Raw genomic sequence first — 20,973 nt, 5'->3', positions numbered from 1 at the left:
TCCAACAAAGGAACCGACAGAGATCTCTGTAACAGTAACAGTCAGTAACAGTAGTTGCTAAGGATGCCACAATACAGTTCAGAATAGAGGACATGCATTCATTCAGTTAATAGTATCAATTCAGAAACAGTACAGTTCACTTGTTCAGAAGATAATCATTTTTTAACATATCTTTACACAGTTGTTACTCACAGAGTTCTGGGCTACAGTAAAGCTAGAGCGCGTCTCCAGTCGCCAACCCTACACAGTTTATAGATTGAACACACTCTAAGCTACACAGTTGGGAAAGATAATAACTTAATCCTTAACTTGCCTCGGTGTGTTCTGCATCTATATCCTCATTAAGATGCCTTAAACTAGGCCTAAGAATGCCTAGGATGGGATGAGGAGGCAAAGATGCACTTTAAAAGCATTTTCAGAATTTTCAGAAAACAGAGTTCCCGCTCGAGCGTAGGTTTCCCCGCTCGAGCGTGAATGCAGACAAAGGTATCCGCTCGAGCATAGAATTCCCGTTCGAGCATTCTGCAAAACAGTCAAAAGTGCTGGATGAGCGAAAATCACGCTCGATTGGGCGCTCGACGCCCGCTCGATCGTGTGACACAAGGTCCCGCTCGAGCAGACTACAAAACACAACCAAAAGCTGGGAGCACGATTTTCACGCTCGAGTGCTAGTCACCCCGCTCGAGCGTGAGTCCAAATTCTGGAAATTCCAGATTTGAACCTCAAGCTCAAAACCAAGCTCAAATGCACAAATTTCGATCTTCTTGGGCCAATTTTCCCAGAAAACACTTGTAAGTACATAGTACAACATATTTCAAAGCTCAATTTGTAAAATCAAAGCCCCAGAGGAAGATCAGTTCAAACTCGTTTCAAACCAATTTTCATGAACATAGTTCAAACATGACATGCATGAATTTAAAACAATTCAAAGCTTCCATTTCATGCTCTAATGAGCCAATCCTTACAAAGGCAAGATGAATCCATGGTCTACTCTCAAAATATGGACATTCATGTACCAATTTCCATGAAAACAACTTAAAACCCATCAATATAGACATGCATGCATGATATATACTAAAATTCAACAATTAAGAGTCATAATTTGGCTCTAGACTACAACTTGCTCTAAACCATGCAAGAATCAATTTAAAGACACAATTAAAAGGATGAAATTCATACATAGGTTCCTTAAATACTAGTCTAGAGGCTCAAGTAGGCAAATCTCCTACAATTTCTTTCAATTCCAAGCAAATCAACAAATTGAACTCAATCTCTCACTTCCTCCCTCTCTTGGTCGGTTATGGGTCAAGGAAAGGAGCTGAAGAAATGTTTTGTTGAATGATTAATAAGGCTCAAATATGTTATAATAAAGAGCCCACTCACAAGGCATTATGGTAATTAAGGCCAACTCTTGAAATTAGCTTATTTTAATCTAATTTAATCATACTAAATCCCATTACAGATAAATACATCATTAAATCACATAAATTCTACTGATCATGAAACATTAGTCAATTTCTGTTTCGGCCGCCGATAAGGCCTTCAATTTGCAATTTAAACACAAAGACACAAACAGATAATCAAACAGTTAACAGATAGACAATACATTTAAACAGATACAGTCAATCAATCAGTTTCAGATTTCAGTCAGTCAGTTCTGTATTTCAATCAGTTCAATTACCAATCGTAATCAGTCTCAGTTTGGCAGAAATCAGTAGTTTATCGGTAAACAGTGGTGAGGGTTATTACAGTAATTCAACAACTAGAGTTGTCCGGCAGACTTATGCAATGGTTTGTCGAGCTCAGCCAATTTGAAATCTCTTACCGACCTCAAACAGCGATCAAAGGACAGGCTATCGCCGATTTTATCTTGGAATTCACTAATCCCACCCCAACCACGCCCCCTCTGCCCAGGAAATTCAACACTGAGACAGAAGATCTCCACACCTGGACCCTCAATGTCGATGGATCATCTCGCAAAGAAGGCAATGGGGGTGGTCTCATTCTCACCGCCCCCGAGGGCGGTTATTTTAAGTGTGCTCTCCGCTTCCTGTTCGACGCCAGCAATAATGAGACCGAATATGAGGCCTTGATAGCAGGTCTGCGCCTAGCCAGAGACATTGGTATAAGCCATATCCAAGTGTTCAGTGATTCCCAACTGATCGTCGGACAGATTACGGGGGAATTTGACGCAAAGGAAAACACAATGTGAGCTTACAAGAATATTGCACTCCCCTTCGTTTGCCTTTTCAACACTTTCCATATCAACACATCCCTCGGTCAGAATACTCCAATGCAGATGAAATGGCCTAATTAGCCTTGTCTGACCAGTCAAACCTCAGCCATGGCGTCTGTCTTGAATACCTGGCCCACCCGGTTACTTTGCCAACCAAACAGGAGGTCCACTTCCTCCAAAATGAACCTATCCCATGGGCGGCAGACATCCTTCTATTTTTAACAAGTGGGCAGTTGCCAGATGACAAACAGGAGGCCGCCAAAGTCAGAACCCGGTCGTCCAATTACATCCTCATCAGCGGTATACTGTACAAACGTGGATTTTTATACAAATCGGCTAACCTACACTTTAATACTAATTTCACAACATCTTGACCAATCATCCCGGCCATATTACTCTAGCTTACACCTTCTTCCTGGAGAAAAGTATCCTCCTACATGAGAACATCTCGGGCACCCCAAGTGCCTCTATTACGGCTTTTCCCGCTTTATGACATCTTATATAAGAGACAGAATTTAGGTCAGAAGTAAGTACTCCACACTAGTTCTAACACGCTGCATACGGATTAAACATAAACCTACACATGTATCTACATCACATAAGGCAAACCATATAAGCGCATAGTCACATAGAGTACATACGAGTTACCCCTCCAATATATTGACTCGTTCCACAGACATTCAAAGATTTCCAAATAGAAATAGCATTGATCAGGTGCTTTTCTAAAAGGACCTCAAAGAATTTCATGGACGCAAATCACATCTCAGAAGTTTAACCCTATACCCATATAGTCACATAAACATGTTATCACATAGCACATAAGATATGCAACATTTCTCACTAGCGAATTGGACCCACTGTGGTAAAAACCACTTCCCACGAGCCCTAAGTATTCAAACCCGGTAGCTCTGATACCAAGTTGTAACGCCCCAATTTTCATGCCCAAATGGTAATACAATAATCATGACCCTTCAAAGTAAAATTGATAATAAATCCTCATACTTGCATTACATGATATAAATAGTCTTCATGCGATAATACAGTTAATCCAACAACAATTAATTAAACAACGAATACCCCCAAGGGTTTACAAGTTTCTAAGGCTTGAGCCTGGTTACACAAAATGGTTATTCAAACCCACACATACAAAGCCCTTGGCTTACAATCAGAGTCACAGCAAATGAGCACATTATGCTCTCTGCACACACTTCTATGCCTTTAGTTAGGCGGATTCACCACGTCTTTCCCTGCACAAAAATCCCGTAGGGTGAGCATAAAACCCAGTAGGAAATCCTTCACAAAGTATATACATTTTATACAAGTCTCAAGAGACGAATGCACATGCCATGCCATGCCTTTTTGAAAATAAAACACATCTTCATCTTTTGAAAACCATCATACTCAATGATGTTATGCAATTTTAACTATTCAAAATTTATCAATTTAATTCAAGGGGTAGTAAATACAACCCTGATAATCCCTAGGTCAGTGTCTGTAAGTAAACTACACAAGTACTACCAATTTGTCATTTTTACCGGTATCAACCGGAAGGCTCGACACCTATCATCTACACCACCTTTCAATCCCTAAGCTGGTGTCTGCAAGTAGACTATACAAGTACTACCAATTTGTCATTTTTACCAGTATTAACTGAAAGGCTCGACACCTATCCTCTACACCACCTGTCAAGACTTACCACCGTATTTACCCCAAAACCATTTCATGAAAACTTGTTTATCAACATTCTTTTCTAAATGCAAAGTTTTCAAATCAAATTTCAAAGCTCTTCATTATCAAATGAATTGATATGTCAATGCAATTTCACAAGATGAATAAATATTTTCATTTCAATTTATCCAAGGGATAACAAAAAAATTCCGTCATTTCAAACATTTCCAACAACTTAGTCATTTCAAGACTATATCAACACTTTTAAACAATAATTTCCAAAACTTCAACAATTATCTTATTCCATGGAAAACCATCATTCATATGTAATAAATAAATAATTTTCAACATCATTTATTTCACTACACAAAATAAATATAATAACATATTCTAAAGATTTTCAACATCTTTCTTAAAAATTCCCAATTTCTAGATTTTCTTACCAAAAACCATTCATCTTCAAATGTTTGAGAAAATCTCACCAAAAACATCTTTATTTCATCAACATAGTTGAAAAACCCTCAATTTATATTTTTAGAAGGAAAAGAAAGTAAACCACTTTAAAAAACACTCATCTTTTTAAATCAAAAATCAATTTTCAAAACTAATCAAAGGATGATTTCAAAAATCATCTAGATCTTGCAAAAACATATATATAACTCAAAGAAAATTCCTACCTTAAGTTTTGAGGAGGAAACAAGCAAAAATCCAAATCTTCAATTTTGTCGAATTTCGATCTCTACCGGTCAAAATGTTGCTCTCGCCAAACTCTTCATTTTGGTCTCAAGAACATGGGTTTGAAGTTCACTAAGAGTGTCCTTTTTGCTTCTTATCTCCCTGTTTTCGTGACTTTTATTCCTAGAACCCCTGGTTGTGAATTAAGAACTCCACTAGACATGCCGACATCAATGTGCCACACGCTATAATTGTATGTACGATTGGCTCCTGTAGTTTCCCCACCACATTGCTTTAGCACCTAATACTTGCACTGACCCCTCAAGAATGGATTGAATCAGATTAATCTGATGTCTATTTAGATCAGATATGTCTCTTGAGAACAAATGATTCCAAACAACACTATTATAACCCTTAGTGGCTATAAAGGAGGTTTTTGGACTACCGTCTCTCTCATTGAGACCTCCCATCCAATTAGATACTTCCCTATTCATCCTCTCTATACCATAGGCAACATGATGAGGGAGAAGGCCACCATGATAGAGGACCCAATCATTAACTTTAAGAACTACAGCATGCCATGCCAACTCACATGCCAGCGGATCCCAGGTCTTAGCAGAGTTGATCTGGCAATCACCACATGTTGCCACTGTCCTACACTTTGACTTGTGGTAGGAGTAACCTGCTTGTATTTTCCTTGGCAAAGTGAACACGCATGAACAGATCTGCACTGTGCTTTTACTGGAGGTGGATATAAAGTTCTAGCTGCTGCATATGCATTGAACTCCACAAATTCATAACTGGGTTCAGTTCCGGCGACGGTGGCGGTGTCAGAGAAGTCCTAGTTGCCAGGGGCATTGCCCTTGCGCTGGTAGTAGCTGTTGAAGGCATAGGAAGCGTGGGACTGAAGCGTGCTTGGAAGGTAACACAGCCTTGACGACTGAATCCGTGCGCAGTCTGCTCCGGCACTGCATGCATAGTCCAGTGTCGTCTGCAGAGCCTGGTCGCTAGCGTCGCTCCTCGTCACGTACCATGTGGCTTCGACTCCGCCACTGTTGTTGGTGGAGAGAGACAGACCCATCAGGAAGAGAACTGGCATCGCCACCACCACTACCACCTCTAACAGTGATGCCATGGCCGAAAGTTATATGGGTTGCTGGTAGAGGAGGACTACCAACATGGGCTACAAAGCGAGAGAGAGAGAGAGAGAGAGAGAGAGAGAGAGAGAGATGAAGTTGGGTGGGTGTTGTGTGTGTTGCTCTTTTATTTCTTCTTTATCCTTTTTTTTTTCTTTTTCTCACACTAATATTCTCCACCACCTTGTTTTTCTAACCATGCCTCCTCTCTCCCATCATTCTCTCTTTGTTTTAAAGAAATATTCTTCACGACCCCCCCTTCATCATAATGACCTGAGGCTTTAATTCATGATTTTACCAAAAATAATTCAAGGTGGGCCCTTCATAACTCATCCTGTCTCCACCCAAAAAAACACATCAATTATTCTCCACCGCCCAAACGACCTCTACCAAAACACATAATCATCCTATCTTCCATCTCCCATGCGATGAGGGAAGGCCACGAGGGCGTATGTGGTAATCATTCGGGTGCCAGGTCGTTGGCCCATAAAATCCTTCGCACCGGTTATTTCTGGCATATTCTCAACCAAGATGCCACTGAATTTGTGCTTAAGTGTGATAAATGCTAGCGCTTTGCCAACATCCCCCACGCTCCACCTACAGAACTGATTACACTCAGCAATCCCTACCCATTCGCCAAGTGGGCCATCGACTTAGTTGGTCCATTGCCCATCGATAGGGGCTAAACCAAATTCGCCGTGGTCGCCAATGATTACTTCACTAAATGGATGGAAGCGGAACCCTTCGCCACAATCACTGAACGGAACGCGACCAGATTTATCTGGCAGTCGATCGTATGCCGATTTGGAATCCCTCAAGCTATCATCTTAGACAACGGCAAGCAATTCGACAATGCCAAGTTCAGGAAATTCAACCATATTTCTCTTCCCCAGGTCATCCCCAAGCCAATGGGCAGGTTGAGGTCACCAACCGCTCTCTCCTGAAGATCATCAAAACTAAGTTGGAAGCCACTAAGGGACTCTAGGCTGAGGAATTACCTAACGTACTCTGGGCCTACCGCACTACTGCTCGAACCCCTACTGGGGAGACCCCCTTTCACTTAACATACGGCGCTGAGGCGGTCATCCCAGTGAAAATCGGCCTTCCGAACTCGAGGGTTTTGCACCCGGATCCAGAACTAACCAAAGAATTGCGTCGGGCAGACTTAGACCTGATTGAAGAGCTCCGAGAGACCACTGCTGTCAGACGGGCCTCATATCAACAGAAAATGAGAACACATTACAACCGCAAAGTCCAACCGAGGGAGTTCGCAGTTGGGGACCTAGTCTTGCGTGAAGCCACTCTTGCCATAAAAAATCCCGCTGAGGGCAAGCTAGCAGCCAAATGGGAAGAACCTTACATCGTTAAAGCCAGACCTCGCCCAAGCACGTACCGACTCCAAGACATGGAAGGCAAAGACCTCCCCCATCCGTGGAACGCCGAGCACTTGAAGCATTATTTCCAGTAAAATAGCGTCTCCTACTTTTGTGTTGATCAATTGTTGTATGTTCTTTTGACGATCTACACACTTGTTCGTTTTTGTCCTTTCCATACATGGTGTAAACTTGTGAACAATAGCCTACACCTTAAATGACAATGACTTTATATCTCCGTTATCTGTGTTGTGTTTCAATAACGACTTGTTGACTAGAGCTCAGCCAGACTGAATTAGTTAAAGCCTCAGCCAAACTGAGCACGAAGAGCTCAGCCAGACTGAGTTAACTAAAGTCTCGGCCAGATTGAGCACGAAGAGCTCAGCCAGACTGAGTTAGTTAAAGCCTCAGCCAGACTGAGTACGCAGAGCTTGACCAGACTGGGACAGCTAAAATCTCAGCCAGACTGAATGCGCGGAGCTCAGCTAGACCGAGTTAACTTAACCGTTCAAGTCTTAGTCAGAACTCGAATGAAAAATTCGATCGGTTCATTTTCATAATTTAATATTACAACATGGTTGCCATACTTAGTTAAAATCCAAGTTAATGTCCATCCATTTTCACTAGTCATACAAGTTAGCCTGTCTGCCCATTTTTAACATTTTTCATATCCCGGTTTACTTGCGAAATTTCATATTACTTAGCCTATTTTTAACATATGGTTTGCCCATTTTTAACATGATCATCTATACAAGCCAACCTGATTACCCATTTTGACCATTTTATAGCACAATTTACTTACAAGTTTTATAATTTACGCACAAGTTTCAATTCAGAATAATGACAACAGTAATATACAAGAAAACTCGTTGTTTTATTCATAAACTTACGCTTTCATACAAATCGTTGCACAAAATTATATATACAAAAAAAAAAAACACGCAAACACCAAATTTTTACACAGATCACTCTTCCTCACTAGAGGCAAGATCTTCCTCTTCAATCCCGTCGTCCAAGGGGGTCTGGGTGACGTCGTCTTCGCCTACCTTCACGCGGCTGAAGTCCATGTCTGGGAACAGCTCTTGTGCTTTATGTTTGAAAGTCATCCAGTTGCTGTCCCAGAACTCACTCATTTCGTGCTTGTAGAAGTCAGACCGCTAGAAGCTTTGGATCACTTCCTCTTCACTCCTACCTCCAGCGGCCGCTCCCGACGACCCAGCCCCCCCATCCTCCTCATTCGCCAAGCTACTGGTGATAGCGGCATCAATGGCTATCTGGAAGTCGGCGGACCCCTTAAATTGCTCTACGGCTGCCATACACAAGTCGGGGTACGCCGCCCTCTCAGATGCCAATTTGGCCCTTTCCTCTGCCAAGGCTTTCTCCAATGTCGCGATCCGACCATCGACCTCTTCCTTGTCCTTGACTGCTTGATCTCGCAGATCTTCATTATTGGTCATGGCCTCTTCCCACCTCTCGTTGGCAGTGGTGCAAGCTTGCTGGATCTCCTCTAGTTTTCTCTTCTCGCCCGCCAACTCGAACTCTAGCAATACGGCCTTGTGGCACTCCGCTTCTAGCTCTGATTTGGTTGCGAGGAGCTCGACACCAGCTCGCTTCGCTGAGTAGCTTTGTACCAACGCCAATACCTCCATGTTCTTCGCCCTTTGCGCATACTCCAACCCCTTGGCACATGCACTCTGAGCGGCCTTCCTCCACCCCGCTGTCTCAACCCTTAGGTTTTGCAGCTGCAATTTTGCCTCTTCCAACTGGGTCCTCAGTGGCTCTACTTCCACCTTAGTGCGCGCTGCCTTATTCATCAAGGCAGTCGCCAGGGTCGCTGTTTCTATCTGGGCTAAGCAAAACACTCTCAGGAGGTCGGCCTCCGTCAACCGTGCCATCGACCGCACGGCCGCATCCTCCACTACTCCAACAAGGCGGTCGGTTGCAACCTTGGTTTCACCCCCTTCTGCCAAGCAACTTGCCAGGGCGCGCCCGTGGTACAACGCGGTCGCTAGTGCGACATTCGTCTCTGGCTTGCTGATCCCAGTCTTCCCTTCACTGGGACTGGAGGTTACTTTTGGTGCAGGTACCACCGTCGGCACCATATGGGCACTTGGGCCTAAGTGTTCTTTCAGTACTTGGGCACTTGGACCCTTGTCTTCCTTCCCCACTTGGGCGGTCTCCCCTTCTAGAGCTGCCTCCACCCTTCCCTCTTTCAGCTTCCCCACCATAGGGGCGTCCTCGCTCCCAACCTTCATCTTTTTCAAGACAGGGGCGTCTTTTCCCCCTTCTACAGCTGTCCTCTTCTTCCTTGTCTTCTTTAACACTGCCTCCACATCTTGCTTGCCCCTCTCCTTCAGCAGGTCTACTGGGGGCGGTAGTGGGGCAAAGTCAGTTAAGTCTTTGTCTCCCAGCGGTTTGGGATGCGGTTGGACCCGCTCCCTCATCACCAGTTTAGGGGCAGGCCCCAACTATGTCTCCTTATACTTGTCCGCTTTGGCAAACACTCTCCTGTCTTTAGTCTCCTCTGCCTTCCTCCGCGCCTCCAGCTCCTCCCTCGTCGAATCCACCTCCGTCGGCTGTGGTCCCAATCTCAAGGCAAACAGGGTTGAAGGAAGGATCAGCTTATCCCACTTCACCCCCTTCCCCTCCCTCTACTCCTTCATTTTCTTCACCCTATTTTCGGCCCCCATATCTAGCTTTGGCTTCACCGATTTTGTGGGGACTTTCCATGTTGTGCGAACTCCTCTTCCACCGTTCGCTGACACATAAAACCACCTCGGCCTCCACCCCATCACTGAAGGTGGCAAGCCCGCCACTAGACCCTGGCCTGCCACAACCTGCAAGGTCACCCACGTCTCTTGTTGACCGGAGGCCTTGTAGTAGGAGAAGAACTCCGCCACCGTCATTGCTGCCCCTCTAGTAGCCTGCGGCCAGGCGCTTGCACAGGCCATCAGTATTTTCCAGGCATTCGGCATCAACTGCCCTAGCGCCACCTCTAACTTGTTAAGTACACCGACCACTATTTGAGGGAGTGGTAGCCTCAGACCCCTTCGCAGTGCTTCCTCGTATAAGGTGAATTCTCTTGCCCGTACATCTGACGCCCTTTCCTTTGACGTGGGCAGCCTCAAATCTATTTTCGTAGGAATTTGGTACTTCCTCCGTACCTTCTCCAACTCCCCCGCTATAAACGTAGATCTGTCTACCTTGGTGTGCCAGTGGTCCGGCTCCACTCGGCTAATCGGCTTAGCGGCCGCGATCATCGTGGTCGGACGAGCTCGCGCCCCTTGCGCACCTCCCCTCTCCTCCCTCCGCTCCGCTCGATACTGTTCCGCCAACTCCACTACGTCGTCTTCCCCCAAAGAGTCTAGTCTCATGGTTGGCACTTCATCTCGAGCCATTCCTCCCACGTGTCTGCATATAGTTTCAGATGCTGGCACAAGGAAGTTCGCAAAGTGTTATAGAGGCGTATCACACGACATAAATGAGTTCACTTTTGGGACATGTTGGTTTTTTGCGATAAGGTAGGTAAAGCGAATAACTCCAAATGCCTACGGTTTGCCTATATTCCAAGGGTCAAGATTAAATTTCGCCAGTTTGAAAATTTTTTGAAAATTTCCGCCCCTGCCTCTTCAACATCCTATATTAGCATATCCCTTTATTTCCTACCAATGCACCACCTTCTTTATTACGGTATTGTGCCACGTGTACGACCACGATCCACTACTCTCTTCCCCTTCCCTGTCTATTCCACTTCACATCATCACGTGCCACGCCACGCCACGTCTTGAGCCCCGGGCGCCGCCATTTCCCTTTCTCACTCGGTTACCCTTCGCGGTCGGCCCTCCTCCCAGTCGGCCTTCTTACTCGGTCACCCTTCGCAGTCGGCCTTCTCACTTGGTCCCCCTTCGCGGTCAGCCCACCTCTCAGTCGGCCTTCTCACTCGGTTAGCCTTCGCGGTCAGCCCTCCTTCCAGTTGGCCTTTGCAATCGGCCCACCTCACAGTCGTTTTTCTCTCCATCGACTCCTCGCAACCCCTGTTTTTTTTCTTATTCCCTTCATTGGACTGAAGTTGCACTTGGGAATGAAGGACTATTGACATAGGTGGGCCCATAGGGGCTTTTGGCCAACCACTTAGAGCCCAATGCATAACTCAAACACTACAGCCCAACATTACTGGAACCCAACGTTGCACCAAGGACCAGTGATACTTAAACACTTGTCAACAGAAAAACCAGCCACGTAGGTAGACAAAGACCCTGCAGAGTTATTGCACCACGCATCAGCCATTAATGAGCTCTCCTGCAGCATTTAATGTAATAACCCCTTCACATCGAGGTAGAACGACTTCACCATGAACAAGGCAAGCTAAAATGTAGGCTTTCAACCAACATGACAGGTCGAAGTGGACAAGGAAATGATGAGCAAAAGATATAAACAGGCTTTTAAGACAAAAAAAAGGTTAAGTTCCCTGTCATCACTCCATCTCTACATCCCATTAATCTCTTTTCTAACTTGCTCGTCGGAGGGTTCACTAGGGAACTCCTTTTCCCCGTTGGACTTCTGTGCAGGTATCTCAGTCAGCTCAGTGACCGGACAACGGTGTTGGGAGCGTGGATCAGCCAGGCCCGCCCCCCAAAGACTAGTAATACCATCAACTCTAAATACAACAACGTTGATGTTAATTTATCAAAAAAATTCTTTTGAAATATTTGTTGTTGCAGTCACAGGGTACTATATAACAAGAATCTCAATTCACTATTTTCTTGAATGAAAAATTCTAGTGTACGGAATCTGATTACAGAATCAGGTACAACTCCATCACATGAGGTGGGTCTTATTAAATGTGTGGATCCTATCCCATGTGAGAGGATTATGTCCAGCTATGTGATCGGATTCTATAGAACAACTGTTTTTGTATTCATACTTACATAGTGCTTGCCAAAAGTAGCAATGACCCAAGGGAGACTGCCAACTCCTTGCGTAGCTTAGTCAGATTATTACTACATGAAGAAGGACAAGGACCCGAGCTGCTGCCAACCGTTGTCACATTTTCCTTCGAACAAGTATGATTGTAGCGGCTTGGACCAACTATTCTGTACACTCTACTACCCACTAGAATAAAAACATCTTTCCTGTTATCCTCTCCGAGTGAGTATATGTATTCCAAAGCAGCTAGAGGACTGTTTGGCACAAAACAAGACTAGATTGGAGAGTTTGGAGTGCAACTGAAAGGAAGCCTAGTACTAGTAAGATTCTCACTTTTTCTTGGGGTTTCTTAAGCTGTCCATATATCACACTGGCATACAAATCTGCATACAAATAACTGAAAACCATTCACAGTTAAATTGTTGGCACGTTAATTCAAGTTTTTATGTTTAAATCAAGTTTGGGGCATTTTACTTACCCCCCTTCCCCCCCCCCCCCAAAAAAAAAAAAAAAGGAGTTGGGCCATTTAGTCTGCACTTTCCATACAAGCATGGATTAGTCATGGAGCGATAAAAGTATCCACTTGACATTCCTATGGATCCCAAGTTCTTATTGACATAAGAGTGGTTGTATCTCACCATGGGAAAGATTAGATTGGTGGAATTAGCATTAGCACAAGTACTTAGGTTGAAGGGAAGAGGCCCTTTTGTAAACACTCCATTCTAGTTCCCGCCCTTGGTTATGATATCCACCTCTTTATATCTATCCTATAATAACAGTCCATTGATTGTAATTTGTGAGCATCAAAACTGTTTTAAGAAAGAACTTTGTTTTCAAATTGTCTCAATATTGAAATGAAATATCTTTACACATGTCTAAATACACCATAGAACACCTCAAGAAACATCTATCCTATAATAAGAGTCCATAAATGGTAATTTGTAGCATCAAAACTGTATCAAGAACAATTTTCTTTTCAACTTGTCTCAATATTGAAATGACATATCTTTCCACATGCCTAAATACACCATAGAACACTTCAAAAAACATCTATCTTATAATAAATGTTAATTTGTAGCATCAAAACTGTATCAAAAACAATTTTCTTTTTAACTGTCTTAATAACAAAATGACGTACCTTTACACATGCTTAAAAGCCATAGTACACTTCAAAAAAACATTAGAGATTACACATGATCTAGTGTACTAACTTACTGATCAATTAGTAAATTGGCAATTTGATTTTGAACTTTTAAGTATTGGAAGAACAACCATGACTCAATGTCAATAAATCAAGTACTTGTTCTTAATTTTGTAGCGAAAAGTAAGATAATCTTTGAATGTGTCCAATGTCTACGCAAAGAATGTAGGAAGGGAATTCTTAATCAGAGCTACAGCGCCAAGGATTTCTTATTCTAATGGCCCAAATTTCACGCTCCAATCCCTCATCTTTGGCCCAAATTTCACTTATTTTTGTTGGACCTAAAGCCACATAAAACAAAAGAAAAGAAAAACAGTTATGTTGAATTTTCTTCATACACAAGTGAAGGACAGAGCAAAGTCAATTTTTGATATCATCTATGCCTACTAGTAGAGAGAGAGTAAATAATATGTATTGTATTGAATGAATTATGAGTGAATACAAGACTCCTTTATATAGGAGAAGGAGAAGCTAATATGGTAACATGGTAAAACACAATGGTATGGTGCACAATATGGAAATATAGCTAACATCCTCCCTCAAGCTCAAGGTGGCAATGCAGATATTAACTTGAGCTTGGAAAGTAAATCAGAAAAGTGTCCTAGAGGATGAGCCTTGGTGAAGATGTCAGCTATCTGATCGGCAGAGGTAAAAAAGATAAGGCAAATAGTGCCACTAGTAACATGTTGCCGTATGAAGTGACAATCAATCTCAATATGCTTGGTGTGATTATGGAAGACATCATTATGGGCAATTTGAATAGCACTCTGATTGTCACAATAGAGGGTAGTGGCAGCAGGATGAGAAATGCCCATATCAGAAAGAAGCCAACAAAGCCACACAAGCTATTGAGTAGTATTAGTAAGAGCACGATACTCAGCCTCAGTACTAGAACGAGCAATAAAATTTTGCTTCTTGCTACGCTAGGCAATTAGAGAGTCACCCAAGAAGAAGCAGAACCTTGTAGTAGAATGGCGATCAGTACGATCTCTTGCCTAATCTGCATCATAAAAGACGTGTAGCTGTAGAGAAGAGTGTGCTGAGTAATGAACACCATGAAACATAGTGCCTTTGAGATAGCGTAAAATGCGAACCAGAGCATCATAGTGTGGAGAACGAGGAGCAGCCATGAACTGACTAATAATGTGAATAGCATAGGCAATGTCTGGATGAGTAACCATGAGATAGACAAGACTGCCAACTAGTTGACGATATAAAGTAGCATCAGATAACAGGTGACCATCAAGAGGTATGAGACGAGTCTGAGAATCAACTAGGGTAGGCACAGTCTTGCAATCGGTAAGACCAACATGAGCTAAGAGATTAGATGTATACTTGGCCTGAGTGAGAAAGTAACCAGAAGGATCTTGAGAAATTTCCAAGCCGAGGAAGTAGCTAAGTAGACCCAAATCTTTCATCTCAAACTGGTGACTGAGGAACTGTTTGAGACTAGAGATACCCAGTGTGTCATCCCCAGTGATGATCATATCATCCACATAGAGAAGAAGAATAATAATACTACGCTCTGTTTTGTGGATAAACAGAGTAGAGTCATAGGTACTGGAGGAAAAGCCAAAGTCACGAATGGTAGAACTAAACTTGGCAAACGAGGAGCTTGTTTCAAACCATACAAAGCACGAGGAGGTTTGCAAACTTTGGTGGACGGAATTGAGGAACCAGGAGGAGGTTGCATATAAACTTCCTCAGTGAGATCACTATTGAGAAAAGCGTTCTTGACATCCATCTGACAAAGACTCCAATGGTGAGTAGCAGTAATGGCAAGGAGGCTACGAACTGTAGTAAGACGAGCAACATGAGCAAATGTTTCTTCATAATCAATCCCATATTCTTGAGTAAAACCCCGGGCAACAAGGCGAGCTTTGTAATGCTCAATAGAACCATCAGAATGGGTTTTGATCTTGTAAACCCATTTGCAACTAACAGCACTCTTGCCAGGAGGAAGATCAACAATATCCTAAGTATGAGTTTTATCAAAGGCCCGTAATTCATCAGTCATAGCTTGTTGCCAAAAAGGGTTAGAACAACCCTCTCAATAGGAAGTAGGTTCATGAGAGGAAAATGTAGTAGAACCAACAATGAAATCACGAAGACGGACAGAAGGTTAGGTGACTCGAGTAGAATGACGAAGATGTACCTTAGAAGCAGGACCAAGAAGCGGAGCAGGAGCCTTAAGATGGGCTGGAGGCAACAGGGCAGGATTAGGAGCAGGATTAGGGAGTGGAGCATTAGCAAGACCAGGAGACGGAGCAGGATCCTCAGGATGGGTTAGAGGCAGCAGGGTAAAAGTAGTGTCTGTATCAAGCTCATTAAACAAAAGAGATGGATCTGTGAAGAATAATGTAGTGGAAAGAGTGAACAAATGAAGCTTAGATATAGAAGAGAACATCTTGTCTTCCCAAAAGACCACATAACGATAGACACGAAGACATTGAGAAATAGGATCCTAACAACGATAGCCTTTATGTTCAATCCCATACCCCAAGAAGCAACACAGACGGGCTCGAGGTTCTATTTAGAATGCTCATGTGGTTGAAGGAAGACAAAACAAGCACATCCAAGCACACGGAGACCAGAATAGACAGGAGGTTGGCCATAAAAGCGCTCATATGGGGTATGATTGTTGATGGTAGGAGAAGGAACACGATTGATAGTATAGGCAGTTGTGATAGCGACTTCTCCCTAGAAATGCTCAGGACAAGAAGAGGAAATTAAAAGAGCATGGAAAGTATCTAAAAGATGACGATGTTTACGCTCAGCATGGCCATTTTGTTGGGAGGTACTAGGACAAGAATAGTGAGAAAGTGTGCCATTTTGACGAAGGAATCTCAAAAACTTTGTTTCTTTGTATTCTTGGGCATTGCATTATCATCACGAAAAATTTTAATAGTGAAAAAAAATTGAGTTTTGACCATTTGTGAGAAATCATAGTATATTTGTTGTAACTCAGAGCAAGACTTCATAAGAAATAACCAAGTAAAACGAGTAAAATCATCTACAAAAATGACAAAGTATTTAGATCCCCCATAGTGGTATTAGGTGACGGTCCCCAAACATCAGACTGTATGAGATCAAAAGGTGCATGAGACATAGAAGTACTGGATGGAAATAGTAAAGCAGATTGTTTTGCTAGTTGACAAGATAGACAATCGATTTTATCATTTAGAACAGGACCTAACTGACTGCTAGAAACTAGAGATCGTAAACAACCAAAAGAAACATGACCTAACCGAGAGTGCCATAAGGCAAGAGGGGAACTAGCAGTAGTAAGAGCAGCAGTCTGGACAGGGGAAGGACTGGAAGAGGGAATGCGAAGGTGGATGAGCTTATATAGACGTCCATGTCTATGACCGATCCCAAGAGTCTGTCCCGTCTTTGGATCCTATACAACACAACTAGTTGGAGAAAAGAGAATAGTGAGACCAAGATCACAGAGTTGACTAATGGAAATAAGATTAAGTGTAAGATTGGGGATCAGATAAGTGTGGGGCAGAGAAACAGTAGAAGTGGAAATGTGACCTATATGACTAACATGCATTTGAGAGCCATCAGTAGTGTGAATAACAGGTAATATAGAAGAATATGTAATAGAGGAGAAAATGGTAGTGTCAAAGGTCATATGGTTGTAACAAGCGGAATCAAAATACCAAGAAGAGGTACCTGGAGTAACTGAGAGGACAATAGAGGGTGTACCAGAAATAGAAATAACCTTTTTGGCAATAACTTCAATGTCTTAAAGAATGTAGGGTGATGACGGAGCAACAACAGATGATGAACCAGAGGCAACTGATGTAGATGCGAAATGTGCTGAAGACTGATCTCGATTGTATATTGTGGAGGGTCTAGAAAAGCGACTGTACTGAGGATAACTGTCCAAACGAGCCATGAGGTGATTAAACAATGAATCACAAAGGAGAACCAATGATGGCATAGTAGAACTGGATAAAATAGAGGTCACCAGTGAATCCGAAACGTCGAAAATAGTTGGAAACTAGGCCAAAATGATCAGAAAATGTGCAAAAAATAGGCAAAACCAGCCTAAAATTGAATTTTGGCCAAACAGGGTGCAAGGCTGATGTCAGCAAGAAGGAAGCTGATGTCAGCAAAGGTGCGGCTCACATTAGCACGGCTAAAGCACGATGTAGTGTAGCAGAGAAGGTGCAGCGCACGTTAGTAAACAAGGACATCGGCTTACTAAAGGCCAAGGTTGACGTCAGTGATGACAGCAAAACATGCGGCTTACGTTAGCAGGTGAGGCCACGGCGCAAGATAGCACAAGGCAAGGACAAAATAGCGCGTGGGGCGCGTAGAAGGCATCACAGTGCGTGACTAATGTTCGGAAGGCGCGTGGGAGCACGTGCGACGTTGTATGGAGGTGATTCTAGCGGCGTTGGCTTTGTCTTGAAGGGATGAAGATGATGGTATAGTGCAAACGTTGAATCTAAGATGGATTGGAGACGTAGAAACCAACGTTAGATAGAATCAAGCTGCCAGACAGAAGAAGAAAAAAAAAATGAAGAGAGGGCTAGGAGAGAACCCTAAGCTCTGATACCATGTTAGAATAGTAGAGAGAGAAAGAGAGAGAGAGAGAGAGTAAATAATATGTATTGTATTGAATGTATTGTATTGAATGAATTATAAGTGAATACAAGACTCCTTTATATAGGAGAAGGAGAAGCTAATATGGTAATGTACAATATTGTAAGTAATGCATAACATGGTAATATGGTAAAACACAATATGGTATGGTGCACAATATGGAAATATAGCTAACATTCTTCACACACAAGTGAAGGACAGAGCAAAGTCAATTTTTGATATCATCTATGCCTAGGGGCCAAGAAATGATGCAAATGAACACACACACACATAATTGACACACAAGATTTATGTGGTTCGGCAATTGCTTACATCCACCGAGCAACGGGATTTCACTATATTTTGTGAGAGTTACAAATACAATTTACAACAATGGAGGAGGATGTGAACTAGAGGAGGTGGAAATACTCTTGACTCAGCTCACTCAACTCTCAGCCTTACATCTCTCACTCTAAGTCAGGAGAGAGACAAAGCTCTCTCTCTCTCTCTCTATACATCTCTCTATTCTTCTGCTTCACCGCTCTCTGCTACTTTTGTTGCGTTCCAACGCTCCCCTTTATACACAAATGGGAGGGCCAAAGTCAAGCTTGCCTATCGATAAGCTACCAACAAGCCACCAACAGAATTGATGGCAGCCACTCTACACAACCAACTTACAACAGATAGCTTGGCTAAATCTTCAGCCCAATTCTGAAGCTGCATTTCTTTTCTTCATTTTGCAGATTTCTTTGACTTTCATTTCATGGCTTCCATTCACATGGAGAATCAGAGCCAACACTCGACACAATCACATTGAAATGCTTTGTCCAAATATGCCCCAATTGATGAAGCCACAAAAAGAGGATAAACGTTCTTTGCTACACACACGAATTGGTGCATTTAAAATCAAAAAATGTGATAAAAAGTTCTAATGAAGAAAAATGAACAGGAAGCAACAAAGGACATATGGTTCTCTTTGGCAATGATAATAACTCTGTTGCAAACTGATCACCAGTTTGCAAATGATTAAAAATTGGAAATGAACTAGAGATAATTTTTCCGGGAAGAGTAAATTAGGTTTTCCAAATACAAAAGAAAGCATTAGTTTAAGGGCCAAGATATAGGTGCGTATTGGCCTTGGTGCCCCGTGATATTGGGATAATTTGGACAAAAAATGGAAGAGGGTTCAGACAAAAGTTGAAGGTTTTTTTGTTTGATGACCGAGTATCCGGGCCAACTAACGTGCATCTCGACTAATCCCGGAACCCACGCAAAGCGCCTCTTCCACGCAGATCAGGAAAATCTCCGGCAAAGCCCGTGCACGTGACTCCAAAGGATTGGTAACACCCAATGGGAGTTGAACCTAAGATCTAGAGGGAGCACGCCCTTAAGTTCCAAGCTGCACCCATTAGACCAAATGCTAACAAATGCTAGAACAACCTTATTGACCCATGTAAAATTTATGTATGATAAATCTAATTTTTGCAGCAAGAAAGGTGAAAAACCATATTCATCTTTAAATTTATCCTGAGATAGTGATGTGTATGCAGATGGGCGCCATCCAAAGCAAAGCAAGCATGTAGAGAACACCAATTTGATTGGAAATGAAGATTGCAAGAACATGATTCACAACGTTTACAAGTTGCAAGCTGAATTACACTACTAACCAAGCTCAGAAAACGCGTGGTCTTAACCTTTTATTTATTTATTTATTTTTCATTTATAAAGAAAAAGCTAAGCATTTGAGAAAGTAGGGACAAACTGGGTATTTCAACTAGTACCAGCACAGTCTGTTTTAGGAATGGCAACGGGGCGGGACGGGGCGGTGCCGGGGATCACCTTCCCCGTCCCCGATCCCCGATGGTGGAAATCCCCCCGTCCCCGGCCCCGATCCCCGACGGGGCCCCCACCTCCGCCCCCTAACGGGGATCGGGTTTCCCCGACCCCGATTAATCCCCGGCCAAAAAAAAAAAAATAGATACAACAAATTTGTTCATCATCAACAACAACAACGTAGAGAGAGAGATCTGATGCTCAAATGTAAATAAAAAAAAATTCAGAGCTAACAGATCTGTTCATCACCATTAACAGATCTAATGAGCTCAAAAAAAAAAATTCATATCTAACATATATATATATATATAACAAATCTAATATATATGTATATAACAAATCGAGAGAGAGAGAGAGAGAGAGAGAGAGAGAGAGAGGAAAAGTGCTCAAACAGTGGTGATGGTGTCATTGCCAGACTGCCGCAAACAGTGGTGGAGTTGTGGTGGCTCAATCGACGGAGGAGGGAGAGGAGGGCGATTGGCGGAGGAGGGAGAGAAGGGAGATCGGTGGAGGAGGGAGAAGAGGGCGATCGGCGGACGAAGGAGAGGAGCTCGATCAGCGTCGGCAAAGGGTTTGAGAGAGAGAGATGAGAGACAGTGAGTGTGATGCGAGTGAGAGGGCCTAAACATATAATATAATATATGTATATATTATAATAACCCTATACGGGGATCAGTCGGGGCCGGGCTGGCCCGGGGCCGAGGTTGGGGAACCTATCCCCGTCCCCAGCCCGAAAATCATCGGGGATTTAATTTTTAATACCATCCCCAGCCCTATGGGGATAATTTTCGGGGAAAAACCATTCCAATCGGGGTCGGGGGATCGGGTCCCCATCGGGCCAGGTTTAAATTGCCATCCCTAGTTTGTTTGTTCTGCTTTTGTTTTTTTGGTTTTTGTTTTTGGAAACAAAAATAATGAAAAGTTTGAAAACACCCATCTTTTTCATTTTTATGTGAATAATTTTTTTTTTTTTTAAATCCAAGAACAATTTTTTTTTTTTGGTGTTTTCTAAAAAGTTAGTTGTTTCTTCGCGAATGGGGTTAAATAAGAAAATAGCAATGCTAGGAATATAGAATAGATCAAAGAAAATGCAGTTGATGACTAGGATTAAACCCAATTATGATGGGATTCATATTTTGCAATCTACCTAGAAAAGTTATTCCGAAAATTATCTCAAATTTGAAATTTACAGTATAAATTTAAATTTTTTTGTTGTAGGGCCAAAATCAGAGTGAATGCCGTTATTAAATTAAAAATTTTGAATATTTTTGTGAGGAGATTTTTCTTGATATTATGAAAATGATCCCAGCAACCTCCAACCCACCTTGA

At 42.7% G+C, this 20,973-nt stretch overlaps 1 protein-coding gene across 1 annotated transcript in view; it reads right to left on the bottom strand.

The window, feature by feature from the left end:
* Nucleotides 1-20,973, bottom strand: part of LOC114273094 (uncharacterized) — a 118,955-nt gene that overhangs the window by 20,717 nt on the left and 77,265 nt on the right. The gene's annotated exons all lie outside the window — the stretch shown is intronic.

The sequence above is a fragment of the Camellia sinensis genome, chromosome 11, assembly GCF_055761805.1.
Source record: "Camellia sinensis isolate YWXY chromosome 11, ASM5576180v1, whole genome shotgun sequence".
NCBI classification, from domain to species: domain Eukaryota; kingdom Viridiplantae; phylum Streptophyta; class Magnoliopsida; order Ericales; family Theaceae; genus Camellia; species Camellia sinensis.
This window is presented reverse-complemented; position numbering and strand designations above follow the sequence as displayed.